Source organism: Buteo buteo, chromosome 1, assembly GCF_964188355.1.
Source record: "Buteo buteo chromosome 1, bButBut1.hap1.1, whole genome shotgun sequence".
Lineage (NCBI taxonomy): Eukaryota > Metazoa > Chordata > Aves > Accipitriformes > Accipitridae > Buteo > Buteo buteo.
The window spans coordinates 10,185,926-10,212,858 of NC_134171.1; the positions used below are offsets into that span (position 1 = coordinate 10,185,926).

General features: G+C 43.1%; 1 long non-coding RNA gene across 1 annotated transcript; it reads left to right on the top strand.

Moving 5' to 3' along the window:
- Positions 1 to 1,933: 1,933 nt before the first annotated feature.
- LOC142027154 (uncharacterized) lies at positions 1,934 to 26,933 on the top strand. The gene is made up of 3 exons (XR_012649026.1): positions 1,934 to 2,669; positions 4,200 to 4,425; positions 26,842 to 26,933. It is a non-coding gene; the product is annotated as an uncharacterized LOC142027154 (long non-coding RNA).

Below are 26,933 nucleotides of genomic sequence, written 5' to 3' on the forward strand. Positions count from 1 at the left end.
CATTTGTCATTAACTGAAAATGTTAAACATAAAAATGTTTTATCTTGTACTGCTGCTACAGGCAGCTGATATTAGTGAACTATTGTTGAAAGGAGGATGTTTTTCTTTTCTGTTCTGTTTTCCCCACTGAACAAAGATGTAACAATACCAAACCTTTGGACCTCATTTCTATTCTTCACAGGTGTGTGCATTTAGTTTCAGCTTTGCTGCTGCTTTTAGCTGTACAGTTGGGCTTCTCCCAGCTTGGTGCTTAAAGATGTGGAAGAAACTACCTATTGATGCACTCGAGATCTACATGAACTGTTGAAAAACATGCCAGGTAAACCTGTGTTTTCCTGTAACTGTACTCTTGGATTTTTACTGGTTTGCTTATAAAGATGATAGGTACAAATGGGATTTTTTTAAGTAGATGGTGTCCAATTTCTATCTCTGTGGAAGACATAAAACAAAAGGGGAGAAGGTATATATTGATTGTATCTTCTCCAATGTGTTTTCCTCAGTGATTTTTATTTTTTAAACCTTCTACTAGTTTTAATGTCTCATTTTAGGATGGCTTGAAGCATGTTTTAACACTTCAATCACAGGTCCATAGCCCTTGAAGTTGCTGTTTCACCAGGTATTATTTGATCAGAAATACGTAGTTTTATTGTGTTGTTAGCAGCTCTTTAGGCAGAGTTGCCAGGAGAGCTGACTGTGTGTAGTCTGGATGTTTGTTTAACCTAAAATTTCCTTCCAGTATATCCATGTTGCAGAAGTACAGCAATCCACAGATCTGCATAGACACAATGTGTGAAGAGGGATCTACTTGGACAGTTCTTCTCTAGAAATCGCCCAAAGACAAACCTCCACCAGTGATGAGCGTTCGGGAACCTCATGTCAACCTTAACCCCCATTTTTTTTCACCAGTTTTTCTGGAAGCTGAACAGAAAAGTAAAACCAAAATCTCTTTGACAACGCTGTAATACCCATAAGCTGACGATTTCAGATTTGTTAACTGCCAAGGAACATATGAGAAGGTAATGTTTTTGCTGCACATAATACTTATGTCCAGCTTGCCATCTATGAAGAGAGGAGGCAGTGGGCAGGCAGGTATAATATCTGTGAAGAAAAAGTGGCACCTAGTATTGAATGGAAGAATAAATAAAAATCTATACTGATGTACTCACAAAAGATCATGTCACTTACATTGCATAAACTAGCATGCATTCCACACCAAGTATGTCACTCAGCCAGCTTATACAAGTTTGATTTTTCTGAGGGAAAGATGTCTAGACTTGCTTGCCCATTCTGGTTTTTTTTTAAACAGGGTGTTGACTCAAATCAAGTTAGTACAATGGCTTGTGCTGGTTTTGAGGGGGGGTTTTTTGCATGCAGGCAGCATGATGTTGTCAAAGGTTGTTTTACTTGACTGAAATACAAGATCTGAATCCAGTGCTCTGCAGTGGAAAAGCTGGAATGCCAAACTCCTCAGACCAGATGAGTGTACTGCTGCCTGCTGTTGCTTCAACAGACTTCATGCTGCAAACCAGTCATTTGCATCAGCTCATGGGAGAGTGGTTCCATATTAACTGGAAATACATAATCAGCAAAGCCCTCTTATTCCAAAAGGGAAAAAAAAGTGGGAATCAAGTCACCTGAAGTCAGATATTTCATAGAATCATAGAATGGTTTGGGTTGGAAGGGACCTTAAAGATCATCTAGTCCAACCCCTGCCATGAGCAGGGACACCTTCCACTAGACCAGGTTGCTCAAAGCCCCATCCAATCTGGCCTTGAACACTGCCAGGGAGGCGGCATCCACAACTTCTCTGGGCAACCTGTGCCAGTGTCTCACCACCCTCCCAGTAAAGAGTATCTTCCTAGTATTTAATCTAAATCTACCCTCTTTCAGTTTAAAACTGTGACCCCTTGTCCCATCACTACACTCACTGTTAAAGAGTCCTTCCTCATCTTTCCTCTAGGCCCCCTCTAGGTACTGGAAGGCTGCTAGAAGGTCTCCCCAGAGCCTTCTCTTCTGCAGGCTGAACAACCCCAACTCTCAGCCTGTCCTCATAAGGGAGATGCTCCAGCCGCTGATCGTCTTCCTGGCCCTCCTCTGGACTTGCTCCAACACTTCCATGTCCTTCTTATGTTGGGGGCCCCAGAGTGAACACAGTACTCCAAGTGGGGTCTCATGAGAGTAGAGTACAGGCAAAGTATCACCTCCCTCAACCTGCTGGCCACACTTCTTTTGATGCAGCCCAGAATGCAATTGGCTTTCTGAGCTACAAGCGCACATTGCTGGCTTATATTCAGTTTTTCATCCACTAATATCCCCAAGTCCTCCTCCCAAGGGCTGCTGTCAATCCACTCATTGCCCAGCCGGTGTTTGTGCCTGGGATGGCCCCAATCCATGTGCAGCACCTTGCACTTGGCCTTGTTGAACTTCATGAGTTTTTGTATGGGCCCACCTCTCAAGCCTGTCAAGGTCCCTCTGGATGGCATCCCTTCCCTCCAGCGTGTCAACTGCACCGCACAGCTTGGTGTCGTCTGCAAACTTGCTGAGGGTGCGCTCAATCCCGCTGTCTGTGTTGCCAACAAAGATGTTAAACAGCACCGGTCCCAATACCAACCCTTGAGGAACACCTCTCTTCAGAGGGAGAGATGGAAGGAGCTACATATCTTATGCAGGTAAACAGAGCTTTTGGGTTGTCAGAGCTATCCATGTAGTGGATCTGTTGAGAAAGAGGGTTTTTTAATTATTTTTTACCGGTCTTGAGTGATGACATGCAATGAAATAATGAGAATTTATGTTGTGTATTTCCATGCACCATAGTTGTGTAGTCTTGCTGACTGTGAAAGATGTGATTGCCTCTTCAAAGTAGGAGTGGAAGAAGTGCCCATAGTACACTAGTATCTAACGTACCAACAACACTGTTGCCTTTATCCTTTCATGCAAAGTCATCTCTTAGATTTCTTAATTGGGTGTACTCTTACTTTCTGTAACAGTCTGCAAATCAAGTCTTTGTTTACCTGTTAACTAGAAGACAAACTTTTCCATTTGAAGAGTAATGAAAATGCAGTTTGCTACCATTTATCTTATATGGGGCTTCTATTTACTTCTTTCTGTGCCATCAGATTATCTTACAAGCTTTAAAAGGTAATGTATCTTTCCTTCTTAGACTCAGAGTGCATGTCTGAAAAGTCCATTTAAAGAATTAATGAACATTTTCAGTAGTGTAACCGTGGGGCATGTCACTTGCCCAAACCATTTTGTGGTCTACAGTGAAATTGTTTCAGTCATTCATTCTCCCCAGCTGTTTCTGAGCTTCTGTGTCATTTACATTGGTCATACTTTACATATTTCACCAGGTGGGGAAACTTTCTGAAGGCTGTCTTGCAGAAAATCCTATCCTTTCTGTATCATGAGTTATCCTCTTTGAGTCAAGAGGCATGAAATTGTGTATTGACTGTTCTTTTTTATTAAAAAAAAATAAAAAATCTGGGACTGCTGCCTACAGTCTTCAAGTGTAATTCTGAGAGGAGCTGGCATAATGTCGGTGAAGATAAACGTGAGTGGCTAAGAACAGAATTGTAAGGCAAAAGGCTTAAGTCTATTATGTGATGTGTTGCTCCTTATTCATACTACAGAGCTTTTGTTTAACACCTAGCAAAGTAGTTTATAGAAAAACCTGCCAGGGAAAGTGTTAAGTACATCACTCTACTTCTCCATACTGTGTTTTGCTGCTTTGTAAATTGGTACAAAAACATAATTGGTAGTTGAGCACTGGTGAAAGAGTTATGTAAATGCATGTGTAAAGTCATAACAGGTTTCAGATGTTTCTGAAATTCTCTGCTGATCTACAGCTGGGGACATAATGCTAGACAGTGATGTAAACAAGTGGAAATGCAAGAATTAAACAGGTCAGTGTACTGATTTTACAGTGTGAGAAATAATCATCTTGCCGCATCAGAACTGTTACTCTCTTCCAAAGTATTCCTTTATTTCAGTTCATTCAAAGACCACCAGTTATGATCATTATGGTAACTGCTCCTCTGAAATCCATTTTTAACTAATCTTAACAATTAGGCAATCCCAAGTGGTCACAGCTGAGTTACTGGAGGGAGTTGGCATGTTTTTATGTGGTCTGAACTTTAAATGTCTTGCTTTTGTCAGTGTTAGCCAGTATAGCCTGATTGTTTTTCTCTTTCTTCGTGCAGATGCCTTTTTTGGACACTAATCTACACTTGTGCAATAGGAGCTTCATCTCTAGATGCCTTGGAACATCTTAGGCACAGGAGTCAGGGGCTTGAACGGATTAAGCATTGGCAGAGACATAGATTTTGGCAATGCCTTGAACTAGGACATGATAATCTGTGTGATCCATGCAAGTAGACTAAACATGGAAGAGAAGCTTAAAATGTGGAAGCCATTACCCATACAAAGGTATGTTTGTCCTTGGGTTGGGATCCTTTAAACTATGTGGTATAGGGACAGATAAGATCTGGCATGACATGTTGCCACTTCCCTTGTCTCATACCACCGATATGTCAGCATGGCATGGTATGGTATTGTGGGAAAAGCATTTACTGAAAACAACTGGAACCCAAACACAGTTGTAGATCACAATCTCTGGGCTGGCTGGCTGATTTTGCTTATTGCCCAGTTTCTTTAAAAAACAAACAAACAAAAAAAAACCCCAAACAAACAAAAGCCCAAAACACTCTATGTTTAAACGGGGAGATTATCATCTATACTCTGGATCTGGTTTTGATACCAATTGACACTTTGTAATATTTAGCTGTTGGTAACTTAAGCAATCTTGAATGTTGTTGTAATACAGAATCGCCCAAACAAAAGTAGCCCAATGAGGAAACAGTGCAGCTGGTTGAGAAATTGTGGAAGTGATAGTGTTTTGAAATGACTGGGAGGAAAAAAAACCAACACAAAACCTAATTCTTTTTGCGTATAGCCTGGAACACATTCTCTGTGTTAGATGGCAGGAGATAATGCAGCATAAGTATGAAAAAGCAGCATGTTAATTACTTCAGTTATGTGTGTAAATATGGATGCCCTGCTTTAATGTGTAATGGTCTAAAATGGTATTGGTCTTAAAGGTAACATTGTTTTAAATGTGTAAGGCTTAAATGTTGCACAGAGATGACTTCTTAAAATCCTACTTCCTCTTTAATATTGGGGGGGGGGGGGGGGAGCGTAGCATTTTTATAGGCCTAAACTTAATAAGATATGTTATTTCATGGCCATGCTGAGGAAGTGGTGTGCTCTGCACAACTTCAGTCATTGTAACTTGTATGATACCCAAAATTAGGTAGCAGTGGGTAAATGAATAAGGGAAAAATAGCTATTTTTAAGTACTTTTTTTCTTTAAAAAGGGGGGGTTCTTCATTCTAAGGTCTTTGGCAATTCCTTTTTGCATTTTAACTTTATTTGTAAAGCATGTAAAAGAAGGTTGTTGTAAATCTTTAGTGCAAGCTTTTGTGTCCTACAACTCTCTGGAAATGTGTTACTTTCTTTTGGTAAAGGACTCTGATTTAATCCACTTACTTTCTTAAATAGCTTTTGCCTCAACTTGCTGACAGTATTTCTGTTTTATTGTTAGCCATGCAATTCAGTAGCTCGTCACTGCACTGAGAATTGTTCTTTCTTTAAGAGGATTATTAATGAATATCTGAACTGTGGTAAAGATGTCTCCAAGCGGACACTGGTGTACAACTGCTGAGGCAGGAAAGATGTGAGGCAGCTACGACTTTACTCCATTTTACAAAAGAAGCATCAGCACAGAGGTGAAGCAGTTTTGTTAAGCAGAACTTAGGAATTAGTACTATGGGGTTTATTTTGTTCAGTTAAACTGTTATGCACCCCTGAAATGCTGCCATCACACTGTAGTGTTTCTTATCGTGTGTGGACAGCTGCGTGGCTGAAAATGGATGAAGTGCCCCATGCTGTAGTCAGACCATGTTGCAAGTAAGTTCAGTGGGGTCGGAATGAATTAAAGTTCCTAGTTGTTCTCTAAACAGCATTGAATGAGAGAAAGAGGAGGGGTCTGTGTTTTCTTCTTAGCTCATTCCTTCGTGCCACAGTAACGGCATGTCCTGTGCTGTAGGAGGTAGTGGATGGGATGGATAGGAGCTGTGGATTTCCTGGCCCGTTGTAATCTCTCTTGGTAGATTCTCATAAATCAGGAAGCAAGTACCTCACAGCTGTGGCCAAATTGCAATCCAGACCCTTAGTGCTCAGTTTTCTATGGGTCGGTTTCACCTCTTGTTCCTGGCTTTAGTAAATTTGTCTTTTGTCTTACCATGTCAGGGTATTAGGTTAATCTGGTTGCTGTTTTCCACCACACATGACCATGTTTCCTTGTGGGAATAGGAACTGTGAAGTGACCCTCAAACTAAGTATCGCTTTTGTACTTCTGAAAGATGGCTTAGTCGTTATTAAATACTTCTTTTATACCCCCCAATGGTTCTTGGTCTTTGGAGCATGGAACATGCATATGGGGGGAATTTTCTTTTGAAAGGTGTTGTGCAGAAGTCTAGCAGTAACTGTTAAGTAAGGTGATGGGAACATTAAATGCTAATTAATGGTGTAGGTTACATTCTGAGATCAGTGTTGCATGGACTGGCTACCTGGTACGGTATCACCATCCTATGTATGGGGAAGTGAATCAGCTGGCTTATGTGTTTAATGTTTAAGAAATTCTAAAGGTACAGGACCTCATGTAATTCAGCTATGGTAGAAATGTGATCTCCAGCCGTGATTGTCTACTGTGGAGAATGGCAATGGTTTCTACCCACTAGAAATGAATTTCTAGGAAAGCACGTGACTTATTTTGTTCACCTTTTGCTAATAGAAAGAAGCTGAGAGCTTTGATCAGTGGCAGCAAGTTTTGCATTGAGTGAGGATCCTTGTCTCATAGCAGATGTACTCATTTGCATGGGAGTGAGATAATTTCCAATGATCAGCTCAGAATGGGTTTGTCTAATTCAACTAGTAAATCTGCCATTTCCTGCCAAGAAGTGTAGAGAGAGTTGAAATCATCTACTGCTGTGCAAACACAGGGGAAGGAAACCAGGTATATGCAAAGAGCTTGGCCAAGTCTGTTTAAGCATCTTGGTCTGGTGCAATAGCTTTATTCCAATAGAATGAAAAGTTGCCTCTTAAAGCTTTTTATTGAGAATTCACTATGAAACTTGACACTTTGTTTAAAAAAAAAAAAAAAAATAGTTTTCCAGCGTCTTGGTCTTCAGGTGAGAAAATAATCTTCCCTATAACCAGCATTACAGGATACTGGATGCTAAATTTCTGCAAGGAGTGTGTGGCGCTTTTAGATCACTTAAGAGTTGCCATAATCTGTGCAGAAGATTAAAACCTATCAGTTGCTATGTTTCAGCGAAAGTGGACTTGGCAGGATTGCAAAAGCTGTAACTTTTTTGGTGATGATGAGACCCAAAGGTTAACCCGAAAGCTTAAAGTGCCTTTTCAGGGTAATGTTCACTTAGGTACAATTTGCTTTGCCTTTTGTCTGTGTAACTGTATTGGGTTTGCATGGCAAGGTTTTGGTAGTGGGGGGGCTTTACAGGGGTGGCTTCTGTGAGAAGCTGCTGGAAGCTTCCCCTGTGTCTGACAGAGCCAATGCCAGCCGGCTCCAAGACGGACCCGCTGCTGGCCAAGGCTGAGCCCGTCAGCAACAGTGGTAGTGCCTCTGGGAGAACAGATTTAAGAAGGGGAAAAAGTTGCTGCACAACAGAAACTGCAGCCAGAGAGAGGAGTGAGGACATGTGAGAGGAACAGCCCTGCAGACCCCCAGGTCAGTGCAGAAGGAGGGGAGGAGATGCTCCAGGCGCCAGAGCAGAGATTCCCCTGCAGCCCGTGGGGAAGACCCTGGTGAGGCAGGCTGTCCCCCTGCAGCCCACGGAGGTCCCCGGTGGAGCAGATCTCCGCCTGCAGCCCTGAAAGGAGGACCCCACGCCGGAGCAGTGGGATGCCTGAAGGAGGCTGTGACCCCATGGGAAGCCCATGCTGGAGCAGGCTCCTGGCAGGACCTGTGGACCTGTGGAGAGAGGAGCACATGGAGCAGGTTTTCTGGCAGGACTTGTGACCCCACGGGGGACCCACGCTGGAGCAGCCTGTGCCTGAAGGACTGCACGCCATGGAAAGGACCCATGTTGGAGCAGTTTGTGAAGAATTGCAGCCTGTGGGAAGGACCCACGTTGGAGAAGTTTGTGGAGAACTGTCTCCCGTGGGAGGGACCCCACGGTGGAGCAGGGGAAGAGTGAGGAGTCCTGCCCCTGAGGAGGAAGGAGCAGCACAAACAACATGTCATGAACTGACCACCACTGACAGGGAGGAGGTAGAGAAAATGTGGAGTGAAGCTGTGCCTGGGAAGAAGGGATGGGTGGGGGGAAGGTGTTTTAAGGTTTCGTTTTATTTCTCATTACCCTACGCTGATTTGATTGGTAATAAAATTAAACTAATTTTCCCCAAGTTGAGTCTGTTTTGCCCATGGTGGTAATTGGTTGAGTCATCTCTCCCTGTCTTTATCTCGACCCATGGGCCTTTTGTTATATTTTTCTTTCCCCTGTCCAGCTGAAGAGGGGAGTGATAGAGCAGCTTTGGTGGGCACCTGGCATCCAGTCAGAGTCAACCCACCACAGGCAGAAGCTTGATTACATTGGAAACTCAAATTTCAAAACAGTAGATCTGAATTTCACTTGTTGGAAACAAAAATAATTTGTGTGGATCCTGTCCTTTCAGAGTGTGAAGGTTACATCCTGCTTTTTTTCTAGGATGAGTTGCTGAAATATTTCTGCTCCCTTTTATAGTGGCGTTCTGGCAGTCCCTTGTTGGAGAAGCCGCCCAGGAAAGGAAATGCTCTGGCCATAGTGAGAGTGGTGTGACCCATGCAGAAGTTCATGTACTTTGTGGCCAAGTGAGCTTCCTTTTTATGTTCGCTGTCATCTTCCTCTGCTGTTTTCCATTGCCAACACTACATGCTTTTTCATATTTAGGGATCAGCATCAGGAATGTCTTAAATTTTATCCAAATTTTAAATCATTTCCAGTTCTTTCTCCCTGTTACCTCATGCATGGTGTCTCAGTGGACATAGCTCAAAGGACGAATGAGTTCTTTGAGCAGAACTTAGCAGCTGCACTTGCCGTGGGGAAGAAGTGGTGAATTTTCAGGTAACAGCAAAGCTGCAAATGCAGTTTGATGCTATTCGTGTCAAAATAAATGGGACAACCAACAGGGCATCAAAAAGAGTACTGTAAATTCTATCTGGCTCCTTAAGCCAGGGGTGCTGCTAGCCAGAAACAGATGAGAAAAACAGATGACAAACAGGGATTCATTTTATGGGTTTGGCTGGAATTTTAATTGCATTTCTCCCTGTGTTAATTAAGAAAACGAATGTTTAGTGCAGACCAATCAAGACTGGTAGCATGCTCTAGAGAGGACTCCTGGTGCAGCATCCTGCCCCTGCTGGCAGTGCTTGCGGGAAGCACGAGGTGGCAGGCGGCGAAAGTCTGTACCCAGCGGAGGGCTGGCCACCGATCATCAGGAAGCGGGGCATTTTGCAGGGGTTTTGGCTTCCCTTTCAAATTTTGAACTCGACTCAATTCTGTATGACTCAGTCTGGTTTGACGCTTCAAGGAGACAGGCTCGGGCCATGCCTGTTGCAAGATGCCACCTCTCTGCCACCCTGCCTGCTGCACTCATACGCCAGCCCAATTACAGACATGAAGTGTGGGCTGCAGTTTTCATGGTGATTGTGGTTTCTAGTGAGGCCTGAGATCTGGTAGGGTAGCGAAGTCTGGCACACACGTTACAGCCTGGGCATCCTTTTAGATGCTCTCTAGCACCCTCCCTGTGCCACATCAAGGGTTGTTGCCCAGCTCTCTGGTGCTGTCTCAAAGCTGCTGCACTACCTGGCAATAGATGATCACAGAGTTGATGGTTCCATTAGACAGGAGGGTTAATGACTTGCTCACTTTAATATTTTAAGGCTGGAAAGCTTGCAAGGGGAATTTTAGTTCTGAAGGTGGCACGTGAACACGTCTGTATTGACAGGCTTGAAGAGTTTGATAGTCCCTTTAGTCAGAGGCTGAACCCAGGAAGGCTGCAGAACAGGAATGCAGGACAGGGTAATTCAGGCTGGAAGGGACTTAAAGTCTCCAGTCTAACCTCCTGCTCTAAGCAGGGTCAGCTTTTGAGATCATATTGGGTTACTGAGGTCTTCATCTGGTTTGGCCTTGAAAACCTTCTAGTATGGAGAGTGCAACCTCTCTGGGCAATTTGTTCATTGACTTATTGGTTGTAATAAATGGGCATTTTATTTATTATTACTGTTCATTTACTTTTTAGCCCTTAGGCTCATCTTTCATGTCTCTAAGCTTTCTGCCTGTATTGGTAAAAGCAATCTCATGGCTTCTAAGCAAGTTCTGGGGAAAGAGTAGGGATTAACCCATGCGTTTCAAGAATTTGAAAGTGAAACAGCATTGCCATTCCCAACTTTCCATTTTCTTTAGGCATGTTTCCTCCCTTTGTTTAAAACCCTCACTGTCTTCGTGCTTCTTTCTTCTTACATGGTTCCCCACCCACACCTATGATGCAGGTACAGGAGGAAGGACTCTGTTTTCCGTGTATCTGGGGCTGCTGCTAGGACCTTTGTAGTACATTTAGATATCTCAAACCATTTGATGCTTCTTCTAGTAAGTAACATATTACCTCCGTTCCTGAGGAAGTGAAGGATAAGGGTGATGAGAACAGGATCCAGATCTCCTGATTTTAGATACTGCAATAAGAAGCTCTTCATGACAATTTTTATTCATATAATGTATTTCAAATGTTGAACGTGGGATAGTGAAACACCTGGTTTACATCAGCCTTGAGGTAGAGATCATGTTCTTGCAGGAGGTTGTTCCACTATGTGACGATAATGGTGTGAGCATTGCGGTGGTAGCGTTTGTGGTGGAATAGCATATTAAACCTGGCATGTGGTGTGATATGTTTGTTAATATTGTCTCAGGCTGGTTTTGTTGATGAGGAGCCTTGTTTCGTTTTGGCTGTATCATGGTTGTCTCAGGCCTTTCCCTTTTTAACCTACTCTGTGTAAGTTACACTAAGGAAATAATAAATAAATGGCAGTGGGCTTTCCCTGGCTGAAATTAGCTGTTGACCTTAGACTACCATAAGCTACGCCTACAAAAAGCCCCCGCTGATTTTCCCGGTGGGCTTGAGGAAGCCTCTGAATGGCTTTTTGTGAGTTAATGTTTGGAGGAGGAGTGGCGGGGATGGTGTGAATGTTATGTGTTTTGCTACATGACCTGATGAATGAGTGGACTTCCTGATTCAGAGGTAAAGAATGAATGGTCTCTCCTCATAGTTTCAATTTTATTATGAAAGGTACTTCAGCAGCTCAGTGGTGTCTCCAACCCCACGCAAGTGCTGCCTAGACAATTGTTTCCACTGCTTGAGAAAAAGTCCATCTGACGCACCAATGGGAAGTTGACACTTTCAGTTCATTAAAGAGAGTGTCTATGAGTGTATGTGCTCAGCTGAGAATGTTTCAGCCTCTAAGAAGGGTCTGAAAAACTCTTGAACTTTAAAACCTTATGTTGTCTGAAGGCACAGGCTTTTACAGCTCAGCTCCCTCCTGCTGTAGCACTGGGACTAAGTGTGTAGTTGCTATTTGATTGTTGCAGCAGCCTTGCTTTATTTAAAAATAATAATTAAAATTGTTGCTTTCTGTGTTTGCAAGATAATGATTAATTTGAAAAATGTAGAAGAATTTATCTGGCTGATGGTTCAGTGAAGGGACCTTTAGACAGAACTGATGATATACTCATGTTTTACTCATTTTCCTAATATTTGGGTTGTTCTCTTCACAGAGCTAATATACCTGTCTGTATTTGCAGACTAGCTCCTTCAAACTGGTTATTACTGTGATCCAAGTAGTTCTGGAAGGTGGCCCTGCAGGGGCTTTCTTTCCCTATTTTGTTCTAATGGTTGCTTTGACATTACATCAAAATAATGCCACTTGACAATGCAGCAGGATACTGATGACCTCTAGGAAAGGTATCTTAATACATTAGCAATTGTATGCTACAGCCCAGATTTAAAGGGAGCCCAGATATCCTTGGAGAAGTTAGCAAACACAAACAGCAGGAGAGGGCATCTTCCACGTGGAAGTTGTTATTACCTTTTCCATCCTAAATGAGTTTACTGTGGTGCTGAAGCAATGGACATCCTTCCTCTAAGGGCTTGGGGGCTTTTTAATATTAGAGTATTATAGGATTAAATATTCAGCCACCAAATCTCTGATGTCAACCCCTTGGTAATAGGGGGAAGCAATGATGTTAACAGCTTTTCTGATATGATTTAGAGGGCAGCACTATGTTTGGCCCCATCTTGTTCTCACCTGAGATACTGGTGTCTGAAAATATAGTAATGTCAGCATCTGACAGTGTAGTGTATATGGATAAGAACTGTTAGTGAACTTAAAATTGCTATTTCTCGTATGCATTGTTATATTATGTCTTCTGTCTTTAAATATAGCAGATTTTTAACTTTGCCACAGCTATGGTTAAGATGATAGACTGAGATGACGTTTCTACCTTGATTTTTCTTTAGATAATACAAGAGTTTATGGTGATCCCTGGGAATCTGTAATCAAGACTAATTCAGGTTGGAAGGGACCTTTGCAGGTCATCTAGTCCAGCTTCCTGCTGTCTTTTGTGATGTCTGATTTGCTGAAGCGGCCCCTGACCCACTCTTTTTCTACTCTGGGTTATGTTTTACTTGCACAGACTGCCACTAACTTCAAGGAGGACTGAGAACAGACCTTCCCAGCCAAGTAGGCATTTTATACCTTGGCCTTTTTTTGTGCCCTTTGTCCATGGACCAGCATTTTCCTTGCTGCTGGGATACTTCTTGTTGCCTTCTGCACCCCTTCCATGTTTCAACTCCAGCCAAGCTTTTACTTTACTGTTCTCCTGTGTGCTCAGGAGTTGTCTCCATATTCCTCCTAAAAAGCCCGTCCCCACTTCCACCGCCTGTACACTTCCTTTTAGTTTTTGAGCTCAGTCAGGAGTTCCCCCTTGGGCAGAGCTGGCCCCCTGCCACGTTTGCTTGACTTCCTGCACATCAGAACAGGCTGTTCTGCTTCGAGTGGTTGTTCTTGGAGATCAGTCGGCCCTCCTAGGCCCCTTTGCCTCCGATGGGATCCTGCCTACCAGTTCCTTGAACAAGCCTAGGTCTGCTCTTCCGAAGTTCAAGATCTCTGTTCTGCTACCTGCCTACCTTACTTCTTTCAGGATCTTTATATTGCCATCTTATGATTGCTGTGGCCAAGGCTGTGATGAACCTTCACAGCTTTAACTAGTTCATCTTGATTAATGAGTAGCAGATTGAGCAGAGTGTCTCTGCTAATTGACTTGTCCATCAGTTTTTTCAAGAAGTTGTCCTCCACGATTGCTTTCTTGGATTGCTTGCACCCTTCCTTCTTTTCTTCGCAGCAGTTACTGGGGTGGTGAAAACCCCCAGGGAGAAACAGGGCCTGCAATCAAAAGGCTTCTCCCAGCTGATTACAGCTGATTTCATCCACTTTCTCTCAGTTTTGGTGGCCTGTGGCAGACACCCATCACACTATTATGCTTGTTGGCCTCCTCTCTTGTCCTGACCTATAAGCTTTTGATCAGTCTGTCACCTATTGCTTTGCAGAGCTCTGCATGTTCAGGCCACTTCTTTGCATAGAGCACAGCCCCAAGCTCTCTGTTTTTTCTTTTTTCCTTCCTGAAGAGCCATCATCCATCCATCCATCACAGCACTGCAGTCATGTAAACTATCCCACTGCATCTCTACTCTTAGAGATATCGTAGCTTTGTGTCTGCACATGGACTTCCAGTTTGTTCTGTTTTGCAGCATTTGTTTGTATACAGGCCCTTCAGAGAGGCCCCCTGTGATATACCTTGAGCGTGGGAGGGGGAGAATCTTGGGAAAAGATTAGGGACACTGGCTACTGTTTGCTCCTTAATTTTCATTTTCCATGGAACTGGTTGTGGTGTCACAGTGTCAATCTTTCTGTGAAGGAAAGGAGCTGCTCCACTTGCGTAGGAAATGTCAGGAATGTCGCTACTGGGTACTGTTATATCCTGGGAAAAGACCTTTTGTAACCCTGTTCTAGGACCGAGTGAGCGAGTACACAGTAGGAGATAAAGGCACTTCTAATTTGGTTCTTCCATATGCAGCTTCCATGACATATGGCAGGTTTGTGTACCTGTAGAATGATAGTGGTCTACCTCTGATGGACTGGCCACTCTTTAAGACAGTTTGCAAATACACTAAATCCCAGATGATTTACTTTAATACATACTTTCACCTACTTAATGCACTTGCACAAACACATGCATGTATTCTATCTCTGTGATAACTTCTCTTCAGCCTTCTTCAAGCAGATTTTGCTTTTCTTCAGCTTTTTCCCATATGGTAGACTCTGACTGTCCCACAGTGGATTTGAAAATTAGTCCCCAGTGAGGAAGAATGGAGGAAAACTTTTTCTTCCTCTCCCCAGTGTAAGGGAGCAAAATCAGCTGGCATGGGTCCCATACTTCCTCCTCCTCTTCTCAGAAGCTGGAAGACTACTGTTCCCTCCTCCCACATCCTCATCTCTACTGAGATGTGTGCAACTATTGATAATTAGAAGTCCTTTTTTTTTTTTCATGTCCAGGGTTCTTCAGGTGAATTCCACCCAGGCTATGATAGCTCCTAAATTGTGCCCTGACTATCTGAAGAGGAACCGTCCTAGAACAACTGCTAGGAGCTCAGTGCACACTTCCCCTGAGCACTTCTCCATAGTTGTGGAAGTTATGATGTGCTCAATGGCTGCAGTATCTTAGTAACTTCTCTTCAGCCTTTCTTTTTGAGGGAGTTCTGCTGTACATAATTTGAGAGACTCTTCAGAAGAGAAACTAGCCAGTCATTGTGGTGTTATGTGTCCATCTGTCCCCCCAAAAAAAGAATTATATCCACTGTCAAATGGATTTCTCTTATGCTGGTTAAAACTCAAAAGAAATCTCCGTGTTCTGTAATGTATTTTGAACTCTGTGCTTCTAGAGCACAGTGATTGTCTACTTTGTCACACATATAGCTGTGCTGAGTTCCCTGCACTCTACAGCTGCTGTGACCAGGTTACTCAGTGTTATGCTCTCCTTTACTGTACCTGCCTATAGCCAGGACAGTGTGTCTTGCCAGGCTTTTGTGGCAAAAACATTGCAGTAAAGTAGACCGGAGACTGATGGCCACTGTAAAACCTTGGGATGGAGTGCCTTGCTGTGTCATTTTATTGCATGCAGCCTGTCTCTAGGCAGATGTGAAGGTAGAAACAGCGTGTTATTAGTGGAATCCTTTTCAAGGAGGAGGAGACCTTTTCACATGCTTTGACAGTACAAGAATATCTTACCGCTACTTCCTCAGCTTACTGCTTATCTGAGGGCATGTATGTTTTGATGAAATCATGGTAATGTGTTTTTCTTGTTTCTGTTGTTAAAGATTACAGGGTAGTGTTTTGGGTAACTTCATTTTCTGATCTGTGGTGTAATGACCGCTCTATCCTTGCCTACTCGTACCACACTCAATACGGGCACCAAGACTTTACACGCAAACAGTTGTTTTTTAACCTTTCCTCTTCTTTGATTATATTTGGAACTACAGTCAAAGGGGATCTGTCACTTGATTGAAAGACTATCATGTTCAAAATAGATGTTTAAGAAGTGTGTTAGAAGTGTGTGCTGAAAAATACTCTGTACTTCATTTCTTACAGGATAGATCTGTCACCTGCTACAGAGGACTTTCTCACTTAATATTTTGATTTTAATATTTAAGTGAGCTTTTCTCACTTAACATTTTGAAAAATGATAGTATGGGGAAAAGCTTTCTCGTAATTTCCTGCAAAGCACTGTTTTGCCTTGATCAGATGAAGGTCTTTCAACCAACTGATACCTCTCTATTTTTAGTGTTTGATTCTGCTCTAGCTCTTAGCAGAGCAATCATAATTTGATGCTTCTTAGGTGCCTGTGGTTTCCAGCAGTGCAAGTGTAATGTAAAGCTGGAGTTCAGCCTAATGAATGCAGCATTCTGTGTTTTTTCCCTTCTAGAAAATAAATTTGAGCCATGAGGCACAGCAGAGGGGAAGATCAGTTCATTGTCATTTAAGAGCCATTAATCTCTTATAAATGCTTTCCCTCTTCTAGCTGATCTCTTTTTGAAACGTTGCCCAGTTTTAAGTGACAAACCAAATGAAGCAGATGAATCGTACTCCTGCGTTATTTCTGCAAGCTATGTGTTTCTTAATTACTGCTTTTGAGCCAGAGCAAATACAGAACAACTCTGCTACAGGCAGCGTTGAGGCTAACCTCTGCTCTTGACCATGAGGTTTCCAAACCCTTGTGGTGAAGGCTAGTACAGCTAGTGATGCACAAAGGGTATCCCACTAACAATTTCCACACCTCATTTGTCTTCCCTGCTATGCAGAAGACTTGCTTAAAATATTGGCATCCCTCAACCACAGTCTGGTTGTGGTGGCTTAACCTTGCAATAACTCTAGCCAGCTTGGTAATTCCAGCACACCGTTCATGCGTAGCTCAACAGGGGCATTCCCATGCATGGCTCCTATGCTGACAGCAACTGTCTGTCTTTGTTCCTGTCTAGATGGATTTTCATCTTTATGTGCAGCCCCAGCTCCATGAAGCTGCTGATGCAATTCCCGTTGACTTCAGTAGGGTTTGCCATTCCCCAATCATTCTTTCCTTCGTGCCTACGTTCATTCAGCATGTGTTCAGCTCTGGTTTCACGCTCAGCTCTCTTGTCTAGCCCTTCCTCCTCCGTTCTTGTCTCCTTAAAAGATGATAGAGGCACAGAAATAGCACTTTGCAGTCTTCAGAGGGGTTATTTTGTGGTTTCCTGGAGAGTCTAAGCTTGCGTCTAACTTGCTTGTCAGTCTTTTCCCACCCCCCCACCTCCCCTTTTGAAACTTCTATGCTGAAGGCCCAGCCTCACAGGAAACCATCTTTAACCAAACCACAGCAACAGAATTATCACATATACTCCCCTCCTCAAAACTGTCTGAAAGATCACATAGGTGGCACAGTTTCACAGCCTTAAGAATTTCACTGCTTTGCAATGGGAATGCACACGCTGGGTAGGAAATCCCAAGACGTTCCACTGTCTCTGCCTCAAAGCGCCAGCACTCATTAGACTCATATCAATTCCTCTTAGGGTTTTGGGGTAGGTGTTTTTGCTGGGGTGAGAGAAGGAGGAGCATTGATTCTACCTTCCTCACAGTGAACTTCAAAACAGCAGGAGTACTTTTTCAAGTTGTGCCTGTGCTGAAGAGGTCACGGATCAAGGCCATGCTGGGTTTTGACTACAGCGGACAAAAAGTCAGACATTAGCTGGAACCTTTTTGAAGTTGCCATTTGTTGCCTACTGTCATGATCCTTTTCTTTCCCGTGCCTGATGACTTTTTATTTTTACTAAGATGTAAGTTTGCTTAGCATCAGTATGGAATCAGGGATTCCTTCACTTACACTAGTGATGCCCTGTTTTGGGAGTGTGCTGGTCATCCACAGTTGTGTTCTCTATTCATCTTTGTCCTCCACAAGCCCTTATGGTTGGGTGGGTTTTTTCTGCTAAAAGGTAATGCCACCTGTCAGGCATTCTTTTAACATGCTGTCTCTGATTTTAGATAATGCTGTTATTTGGCTAGTAATGTGCTGAAGCCATTCCTGTTTCTTTTCTCACATCCAGGAATATTTGCACAGAAATTACAATATCCTCATAAAACAATAACATAACTTTTTCTGATAGAACAGTGAGGGCTTTTAGAGAAAATAAGAAACCATGTGTTTGCATGACACTCCGGCTCACCTGTTGGAAGGCTCTCTTCCTGTGCCATTCCTTTTGTTTAATTTGGTCTTCTCAGAATTCTCAAGTTTATTTGAATTTTCCAACTTCCCTCTGATTTATTCAGCTTTCACAGTTCATTGTCTGGACTAATCCACTTCTCTCCTTTATTCTCAAGGTTAGTAACAAGTTAGCGGAAGGCCTAAATCTGCTTGTAGTGTTGGTTGACCACATAAGAAATTACTTTTTCTATCCTTTTTTAAATTAGTATTTATTTCCTATAATGAATAATACCTTTCTTATAATCTCTTTAGGTCTGGTCACAATACTGCATTTTTTGTTGTAGCATACTGAATAAATTATATTTGCATTAAGTGTTTTTTTTTTTTTTTTTTCTCTTCTCCAGTGTCTTTTCTGTGTTTGTCCATACCTTCCTTGAAGCATGACTTTTTTCCTCTTGTTCCTGGAGATGGGAAAGAAGCTGTGTGGGTATGGCACAGCTGCCTTTCCTATAGATGCCTTGCTAGTACTTGTCACCAGCTTGAGGGCTGGAGCAGGTTTGGAGATGGATGTTCTCTACACACAGTGACTGCAGCCTCCCTTCTCCATTGTGTCACCATGGCTGCAGGGGGGAGCTCACCCGTGTGTCGTACCTGCTGTGTGGTCTCCACTGCAGTTAGCAGTCAGCTTTTTCCACAAGCTTCAGAGTTTCATCTTTTTTTCTGCTGGCGAGGAAGAGGATCAAAACCAGTTGGATTTAACACTTACAAAGCGAAGAAGCCGAAGTGCTATGATGCATGTAAGGAGAGATAACACTTGATCTTTACTATTTTTCTCTCTCTCATCCTTCCCCTTGAGTTTTTGCAGGGTTGATGGTTGTTACCCTGTACGTCTTTGTCTTGGACTGGTGACTCATGCCAGAGTGAAAAAGGAAACAGTTTAAAAGTATGAGAAGCATCCTGGGGCAGGACAAAGAGATTTGTGTGGAGGAAGGGCAATTTGGTGTAGTGTCGCAGCTGTGGTCTTTCTTTTATCCATATATTGCTTCAATACTGTCCTGCATCTCTAAAGCCTTCACACCTCTGTCTCTGGGGCTCAGAAAGATGATCTGAAGTATGTTCTTGGTTCATGGCTCATACCATGAACCTGTTCATGGTAACATCTGAACCCTGTTCATGGTTTGTACCTCTGCTATATGTGGTCCTGCATTTTTGGACAAGCAGTGCCCTGGTCATGGAGCAGGGACAAGCAGCAGCAGGAACTTGTTCAGGAGGGGTGACACTACCCACATGGCCGTGTGATATGGCAGACTGGCCGCATGACTGCGAGAACGTCTGGCACATGGCAGCTCTGACTGCAGGTACATAATTCAGTCGCTGGGTGGGGAGGCCGGGGGGAAAACCCAGAAGAATTTAAAAATCTCCTTGGGGAAAAAAAAAAAAAAAGCTCTTGGCCTTCTGGCTGCATGCTGAACCAGAAAAAACTGCACACGTAACAGTTCAAATAACAAGCCATAAAAGAGGCCACACTGCGAGATGAGTTTTCTTTTTTTTTTTTTTTTTTTTTTGACGTGAGGTACCAGTGATGAAAACTGCCAGAGGATGTCGCAGTCGATGACTTAAGGATGGAATTTCCACATTGCTTCTGGGTCCTCTTGGTTATGCAGAGTGACGCCAGCCCTTTGGGGTTACTTGAACGCTGATGATTTTGTAACAGCCTGTAACGTACAGGGATTTTATTTTGGACATCAGCACTCCTATCTCAGGAGTGGATTTGAGTGACGTTTTCACGTTCCTGTCCAGGAAATGTGAGAAATCCTCTCCTGTTCCTGTATGGTCAGAGGAAGATGGGGAGAGGAGAAGGCTTGGTTACCTCTCTGAATGAATGAATGAATGAAACTGCCTCTGCAACGTCATGTTGCCTGGTGTGTTTAGAGATGCTCTTTGGAGCACTTCCAGAGATAGGTTTTATCTTCCAGGAACAAAGAGCTGTATATGACTCTGTGTTTGCAGTTCCCAGTAGTGCTGCTGTGATTTTGCTTCTGATTGTTCTGAGCAGACGTGAGCAGAGCTGCTCAGTGGTAGGTAGCAGGGTAGTAACACAAGCAGTTGACATTTCTGCATGAGGTTCATGTGGCTGGTAGTTTGCTTTAAAGGTGGACTTCTCAAGACTCATTCCTGCTCTTCTGATGCACTATGTGGATGTGTTTAAAGTCATTTAAATGAAAAAAAAAAAAAAAAAAAAGTTGCTTTCCTCAGCTCTAATTTCAGGATTTCAGTTCCTGATGTTACTGGTAGTTTTACCAGGTCAATACTGAGATAGGGTAGCTGAGGTAATTCTTCTATCTTCTGGAAGGATTTTTTAACCTATTTGTTACAGCCATAAAATCTGTCCCATTTCAAGTAACATAGAGGCATTATGGTATTGCAGTGACTAATAGGACTCTAATGCTGCTGCTTCACTGCTGGGATGGTTTGAAAAACACTTGTCAAATAAAAGTTCAGCTGGATGCAGTGAGTGTTCCCTATTGTAGCAAGTTTTTGTGACATGAAAAGTTTAAAAACACAATGTTCTAGGAAAAGTTCCTAGCTGTGGCAGTAAACACTTCTTCTAGCTGTCACCACAGGTTTCATTGATAAATCCGTGTGTTCCTATGTGTATGCACGTGCCCCCAGTCACGACTGCTTGCAAAACTTGTTTGAATAAATTAAAGTGAAGTGTCTATTATGCCTTCCCAGGCAGCTGTGTTGTCCTCTGGCTGTCGATAAGAAGCGAGCTTCTCTGCTTCCTGTGCCGCGTCTTGGGCGCTGCAGCGTGCCGTGCGTGGTGAAATCAGGGAATTTCAGTGAGCCGGAGGAGGAAGTGAACGTTGTGTCCTGCGTGATCATAGTCAAAAGTACCCGGGTAAAACTGAGGCGGGGGGGTGGGTCTTCAAAGAACTGTGGGAAGTGACTCCTTTCCTCGAGCAAATAGATGCCAAATCCCTGGATTTTCAAAAGTAAAAATCTCCAGAGGTGGAGTTCCGTGAACCTCTGACACAGCTGTGGTGTCTGTGTGCCGTTTGGTTAAGGTTAACTGTGAAGCAAATGCCATGTTATACAGCTAGCAGGTGGTTAACCAAAGGGAATTTTGCTTTGTTGCAGAGAGAGGCAACCACAGTACGCGTGTCTTCCTCCAGGTTATTCAGTGGGCATTCAGAGAAAAAAACCTGGGGGTGGAGACTGTGGGGAAGATACTAAAAATTTCAAGTTTAGGTTCCTTTAGTCCATTCAGAGACTCTGTAACAGATCTGTCGGGTGGGTGAAGAGGGACGTGTTGTGCCACAGATACCTTTAAGAGCGCTCCTGTCTTTTGTTAGCCGTATCAAGTATCAAGATGTGTAATCAGATTGTAGTCAAGTATATCCGTTGTAAAGGGCACTACTTCCAAATAGTTTCAGCAAACGATGTGTTTATAGTAAGGCTGTTAAAATGGGTTCCTCATAAAGGTCCCTCTTAAAAGCAGCGATAGGAAACTAGAGTTTTTGGACTGCTTGTTTTGTGCTGGTATTACCAGGGACCAGTCTTACTGAATGGCAAACACTGAGCAAAATGTTGTTTCTTCTGCTGAACAGACTAGTTGAACGTGGCCTGCAAATGAAAAAATCTAACTGGTGATGTTTTGGGGTTTGGGTTTTTTTTAAATAAATAATAGAATTCTTGGAGGGATTTTAAGGGAAGGAGGCAAGGTAGATGAATGGCCAGAAACCAACTATTTCTGCTTGCTTTGCACCATATGGACATCTATCCTTTCAGTTGGATTGCTACCTGGATTGGCCCTTTTTGCTGTGTTTTACAAAAATAAGTTGGGTAAAGACATAACTGGATCCAGAAGAGCATTACGCAATTTCAGACACTTAGTAATTTCAGTATGTCCTTCAGGTAGTTATGCTGTAGTGGTGTTACAGCAGCAGCAGATAACTTACAGTCATCAAAATGAATTATATCATGTACTGCCCTGATATCTTCTCTCGTACATCAGTTTTCCAGATACTCAGAGACAGCTAGAATGAACAGGACTAAAATCAATTATACAAACCCCCAGACCAAGACAGACTTTCTGTAGGAATCTCTCAGAAACAAGAAGTACAGAGCTTTGTTCCCTTTCTATACATGCCAATACAAGAATGTGAAAACTGCAGTTCTTGCTAAAGAGTCTAGGATCAGCGTCTGACAGAGGCCAGTAATGAATAATGTAGTGATGACTGTATATTTGCTCCATTTCTAATCCTATTTCCCTGAGGATTCCCTGCTGGCTTTTGTCAGCTAGTGATTTAGGGACTTTCTGAGCCAGATGCTGCATCCACACTTGTGCTTAAAAGCCAACAGAACTTTCTTCCTTCAATTCATCTGATCATTTTTGAAACCATTTATCCTTTTGCCATCCAAAACATCCCATGGGAGTGAGTTCCCAAATCTGATTTTTTTTATTTTTTTTTATTTTTTTTTTATTTTTTATTTTTTTATTTTTTTTATTTTTTTATTTTTTTTACACAATAACTTCTTGGGTTTGGTTTTGTTTGGGTTTTTTTTCTATTTGATACTGAACTCTTGCATTATGAAAACCACTAAGTACTAATCCTTCATTCACCACCTTGTTCACTCATGGTTTTATAAACCTCAGACATCGGTCATCTCTCTTCCTACTTAAGAAGTTCGACTTTATTTAATATTTCCTTGTGTGGAAGCTTTTCTGTATCTCTCTATGTTCCCTTTCTATATGTTTTGTATGTTGTCTGCATCTCATTTATTGGAAGGTGAGCCAAGCTGTACAGTGGTGATGAGAAATGGATTGTTAAGTTAGCACAATGTCTTTGGTTTCTCTCTCTTAATTCCCAGCTTCTTTTTGTCTTTGTTGTGGCACCTGATCCCTGCCCTGTTATGTTCAGGGAGCTTAAAACTAACCTTGAAATGGCAAAGGACGTAACATTTCCTGAATGACTCACAAAAGATACTCTGCCTATAAGCGCTGGTTCAGACTTTCTGTGGAAGTACCTGCCAATACATATCAGTTAAGACATGGATTTGTGATTTTTACAGAAGTTCACTTGCTAGAGAGGGAGAGGATGGCTTTACGTTGTTGTAAGTTACAGTCATTGGTCCTCTCCGAGTTCCATGCCTGTTCCTCTCTCCCCTCCCAAATGACACAGCTCTAAGAAATGGAAAGGAAAATCTTTCCTGAAACTGTTTTGGTTCCTTTTCTGATTCTGAAGGAAAACACCCAAGTCGTGCTTTAGGATACCAGTAATTCCCAGGATTACAAAAGCAAATCACTTTCTTCTTTTGATTATAAGAAGAGGAGCTGAGAAGAAAACAGGAAGCTGATCCTGACAGTCTGATCTGTGCTGCATGCAAGGAATTTGATTTCAAAAGCCTTCCCAAACTCAGACTTGAGGGATGGAAAGTGCTGTGGTTTTTGCAGCAACTGAGGAATTTTGTCATTGGCTTTACTGGTTTGAACTACTTTTGGTTTTGTGGAAAAGTAGAAGCATAAAGAAACTTTAAATGTCAATGATATGTGCTGATACATCGTTGATCCTACAAAAACTTGAAGCTTCAGGTCTCTTGTATGTATGTTCAAATGTACTGGAAGGTCCAAATGTGTGCGAAGAAATGTAGGTGTTCAGGAAAGCTCTGGGAGGTAATATTGTGAGAAAATTACTGCAGTACTATTGTTGAAGCTTTTAATGAATTTTTTAAAGAATCCTAATGAGTTCTGAAATGCCAGTCTTACTCTGCAATGCAAAGCCAGTGTTAAGTATGCATCGTGTTTTCTTCTGCTTCACTGGATGATTTTGCCTGGCGTTCCTCTCATCGTTATCAGACAAAATCCCCTTTGTTTTCCTGCCTTTTATTTTGATCCTCAGCCCCTTTTGTTTACTTTTCTCAGCCCTCTCGAGTGTTCTCCTTTCTAGCAGAAGACACAACCCTGCAGCAGATGTGTCTCTGTTTCGGGTACATGGTACCTCTGCTTACGAAGCCAGAGCACCCAGCTGTGGCCAAAAAGACCTCCTCTTAGCTGGGAGGTGGCTGTAGCAGCATGTACACAGCACCCCATCTCTTCCCTGCTCTGCCTGTGCGGGGGTACGTTGCAGGGAACCAGGAGGTGAAGCCAGACCTGCAGTTCTCACCAGCGCTGCCAAAGAAAGGATTGCTTTCTCAGCCTTTCATCCACATCAGCCCTTCCACTCATCATCATCCTGTCCATAAATTTAGTGCCTTTCTATGCTGTCTGTTTGGTGGTGGTTTTTGTTGTTTTTTTTTTTTTGCAGTAATGCTGGGCACTCCTTTAGCAACACCAGACTGGACGAGCTGGGGTTACTGGGGAGCTCTGAAGCTGGCCTGCCTGCATCCCACTGCATGCTGCCCACCGTGGGCAGTGAAATCCCATCGCTGCTCTGCTGGAGGCTGCAGCAGCCTCCTGCTCCGCACCTACCCACCCATCGCAGGTACTGAGCAGTCCCTGCCAGTGGAGGCTTCTTAGAGTCACCTGTGGGTGTTAAGTCACTCCAGTCTCAGCTGTGTTTTAAGGCACCTCTAGGAGCTTTAACCACTACAGGTCTCTGTTATTAAGAGCAGAACTGCCCCACAGCTGAGGCTGAGATCTAGAAATAGGAGCCCGAGAAATTGGATCAAGGCATTAAAAACTCCAGGAGCTTTGTTCACTGGGATTACGGATTTTTTGTTACAGATAGGGGGATGGCACAGGGAGTGTACTTCCCCCTCCCTGCCCCCCCAGTCTCCAATTGTTTTGCATGAGTCACTGGTGCTGATTAAAGCCCAGCCCAGATTAAATATATTAAGGTGACTCCATTACCACTGTGTCAAGGAACAGGAAGGTATAAACTTGTAGATGGGCGCAATTGCACAGTCTGACCCTGTGTATCCGATAGGTCCGTATGTCAGTTCTCTCTCAGGTGGTGGTGGTTAGTGGAAAGGCTTGTGCAAGAGCCAAGAAAAAAGGAACGAAAGGTTAAGCCTGGAAGGGTGGAGAAGGGAAGAGGTGGGCGTGAAGAGGAACTGAAGAGCTGGCAAAGGGGATTCAGCTTCTTGCAAACATGCAGCTTCATGAAATCACAACTTGGATCTGTGTAGCTGAAGGTTTTTGGGAGCTGGAAGAACAAAATCTCTTCTCTTTTATAATTTCTCTAGTCCTGACTAGTGCAATGGGGTGCAAAATTTTTGTCTGTGTTTGGTGTCCTTAGGTTGGAGGAAGCATGCAAATGATGCAGCTCCCAGACATGCACTTTCCAGAACATGGAACCATCATTTCCAAATTGTAGTATTTGAGGAATCAATGAAAACAGGGTGAAATGTTTGAAAGAATTGAAAATACCAGGCCTAGAGATACTTGGAGGTTTTGAAAAGCTGTTTTTGTTCTTGGAGAAAGCTTATTTAGCAGAACCAAAACTTTTATTGTAACTTAACCTTGGGTGAACTGTTGACTCTTCCAGAGGAGATGCAGAAAGAAAGAGCCCCTATGAACCAGAAGGCCAAGGTGAAGAGTGCGCCTGTCTGCAGGTCAGGAGAGTCAGGTTCAGGTCTCCTTCCAGACAGTCTGTCTGAGCCCCCATCAGCATTTGCGTGTGTAGTGGAAAAACTTCATCAGAACAGAATGGGAGAGACATCCCTGAACAACCTGTCACTTAGAGCATTGCCCTGTGGCAGGAAAGGTTCCTGCCCTACCAGCAGATGTAGATGCACACATGTGCCTAATTTAATCAAATACACACTGTTCTGCTATATGCATACATGGATGTTGGAGATTTTTTGCAGGCAATGTAGTGAGCACCCATGGGAGGTGGTGCACAGCATCGTTTCTCTTCAGTTTGTTGCAGAAGTACTGCATGACGCACGTCGTGTCTGAACAGGGTAGGATGGCAGAAGGCGGCTGCTCGTTCTTGTGGTCCCCGGGGTCAAGTTAAGTGCTGTGGAGGGAAGGAGGGATTGCTCCATCCCTGGGAATGCCTGTGCTGGGCCTGGAGGTGCTCCCACAGAGCAGGGTAGGGCTGCCAGCTGGCAGAGAGCCGCAGCAGGCTCTGCAGGCTGCAAAGGCTCCTTGTAGGAGGGAAGTGCATAGCGCAGTGGCGGAAAAAGGGAGTAAACTTTTTGTAGGGACCAAGTGGACACTACATGGTGTTTTCTAATCAGGGAATCTAATGAAATTTGCTGTACTAGAAAGACTGGAAGGCAGGCTGTGTGGGTTTTTTGCCTTCTGCAAGGATGTAGCTGGACTTCCCTCAATATTCTGCTCTGTTGTCATATTTTTGTTAAAGTCCTGTGGTCTTTTGTCCGATTTTTCTTTTTCCATGTTTTTCTTGATGTACAGTTTTGAAAGCACAGTGCAGTACTTCGGCTGCGCTTTATCAACGCCATGTGGAGCAGAGGGATTTCTTCACATCCAGCTGACAGCTCTTCTGTTTATCCTCTGCACTTTGGTGCAGCTTATTCACAGCAGCCTGTGACTCAATTCAGCCTCTGAACCTTCTTGAGGAGTTGCCCTGTTAGTGATTCTTCATCATGTATTTGTGCAATTCATTGCCCTCAAACTACATAACTTTGCATTTGTCCTTGGTGAATTGCCAGCATTTTCCAAACCACCTACCCAATTTGCCAAAGACATTCATTCCAATTCCTTTCACCAGTGCACTGACACTTTCTTTTCATTTGGGATCTGCATGTGTATTTAACACATCTCTGTCCCATCCCCGAAGCAGTAATGAAAGTATCTGATTGTTAGGTCCAGGACCCATCTTTGAGGAGCCTTGCTGATAAATTCTCCCAGACTGATTTTTGCACCCTTTGAGATAATGTTTTTTGGAGTTTGCTTATTGAAATGTCATGTGAAAATCATATTGAAACTCTCAGTATCTCTCACAATATCTACTGTTTTTCTTCTGTCCACAAGAGCTGGCATCCTGAAAAAGGAGGAAACAATCAGTTTGACCATGAGTAGCAGCCAACATGGATTTCTCAAGAATAAATCACCTCCTTGTTGTT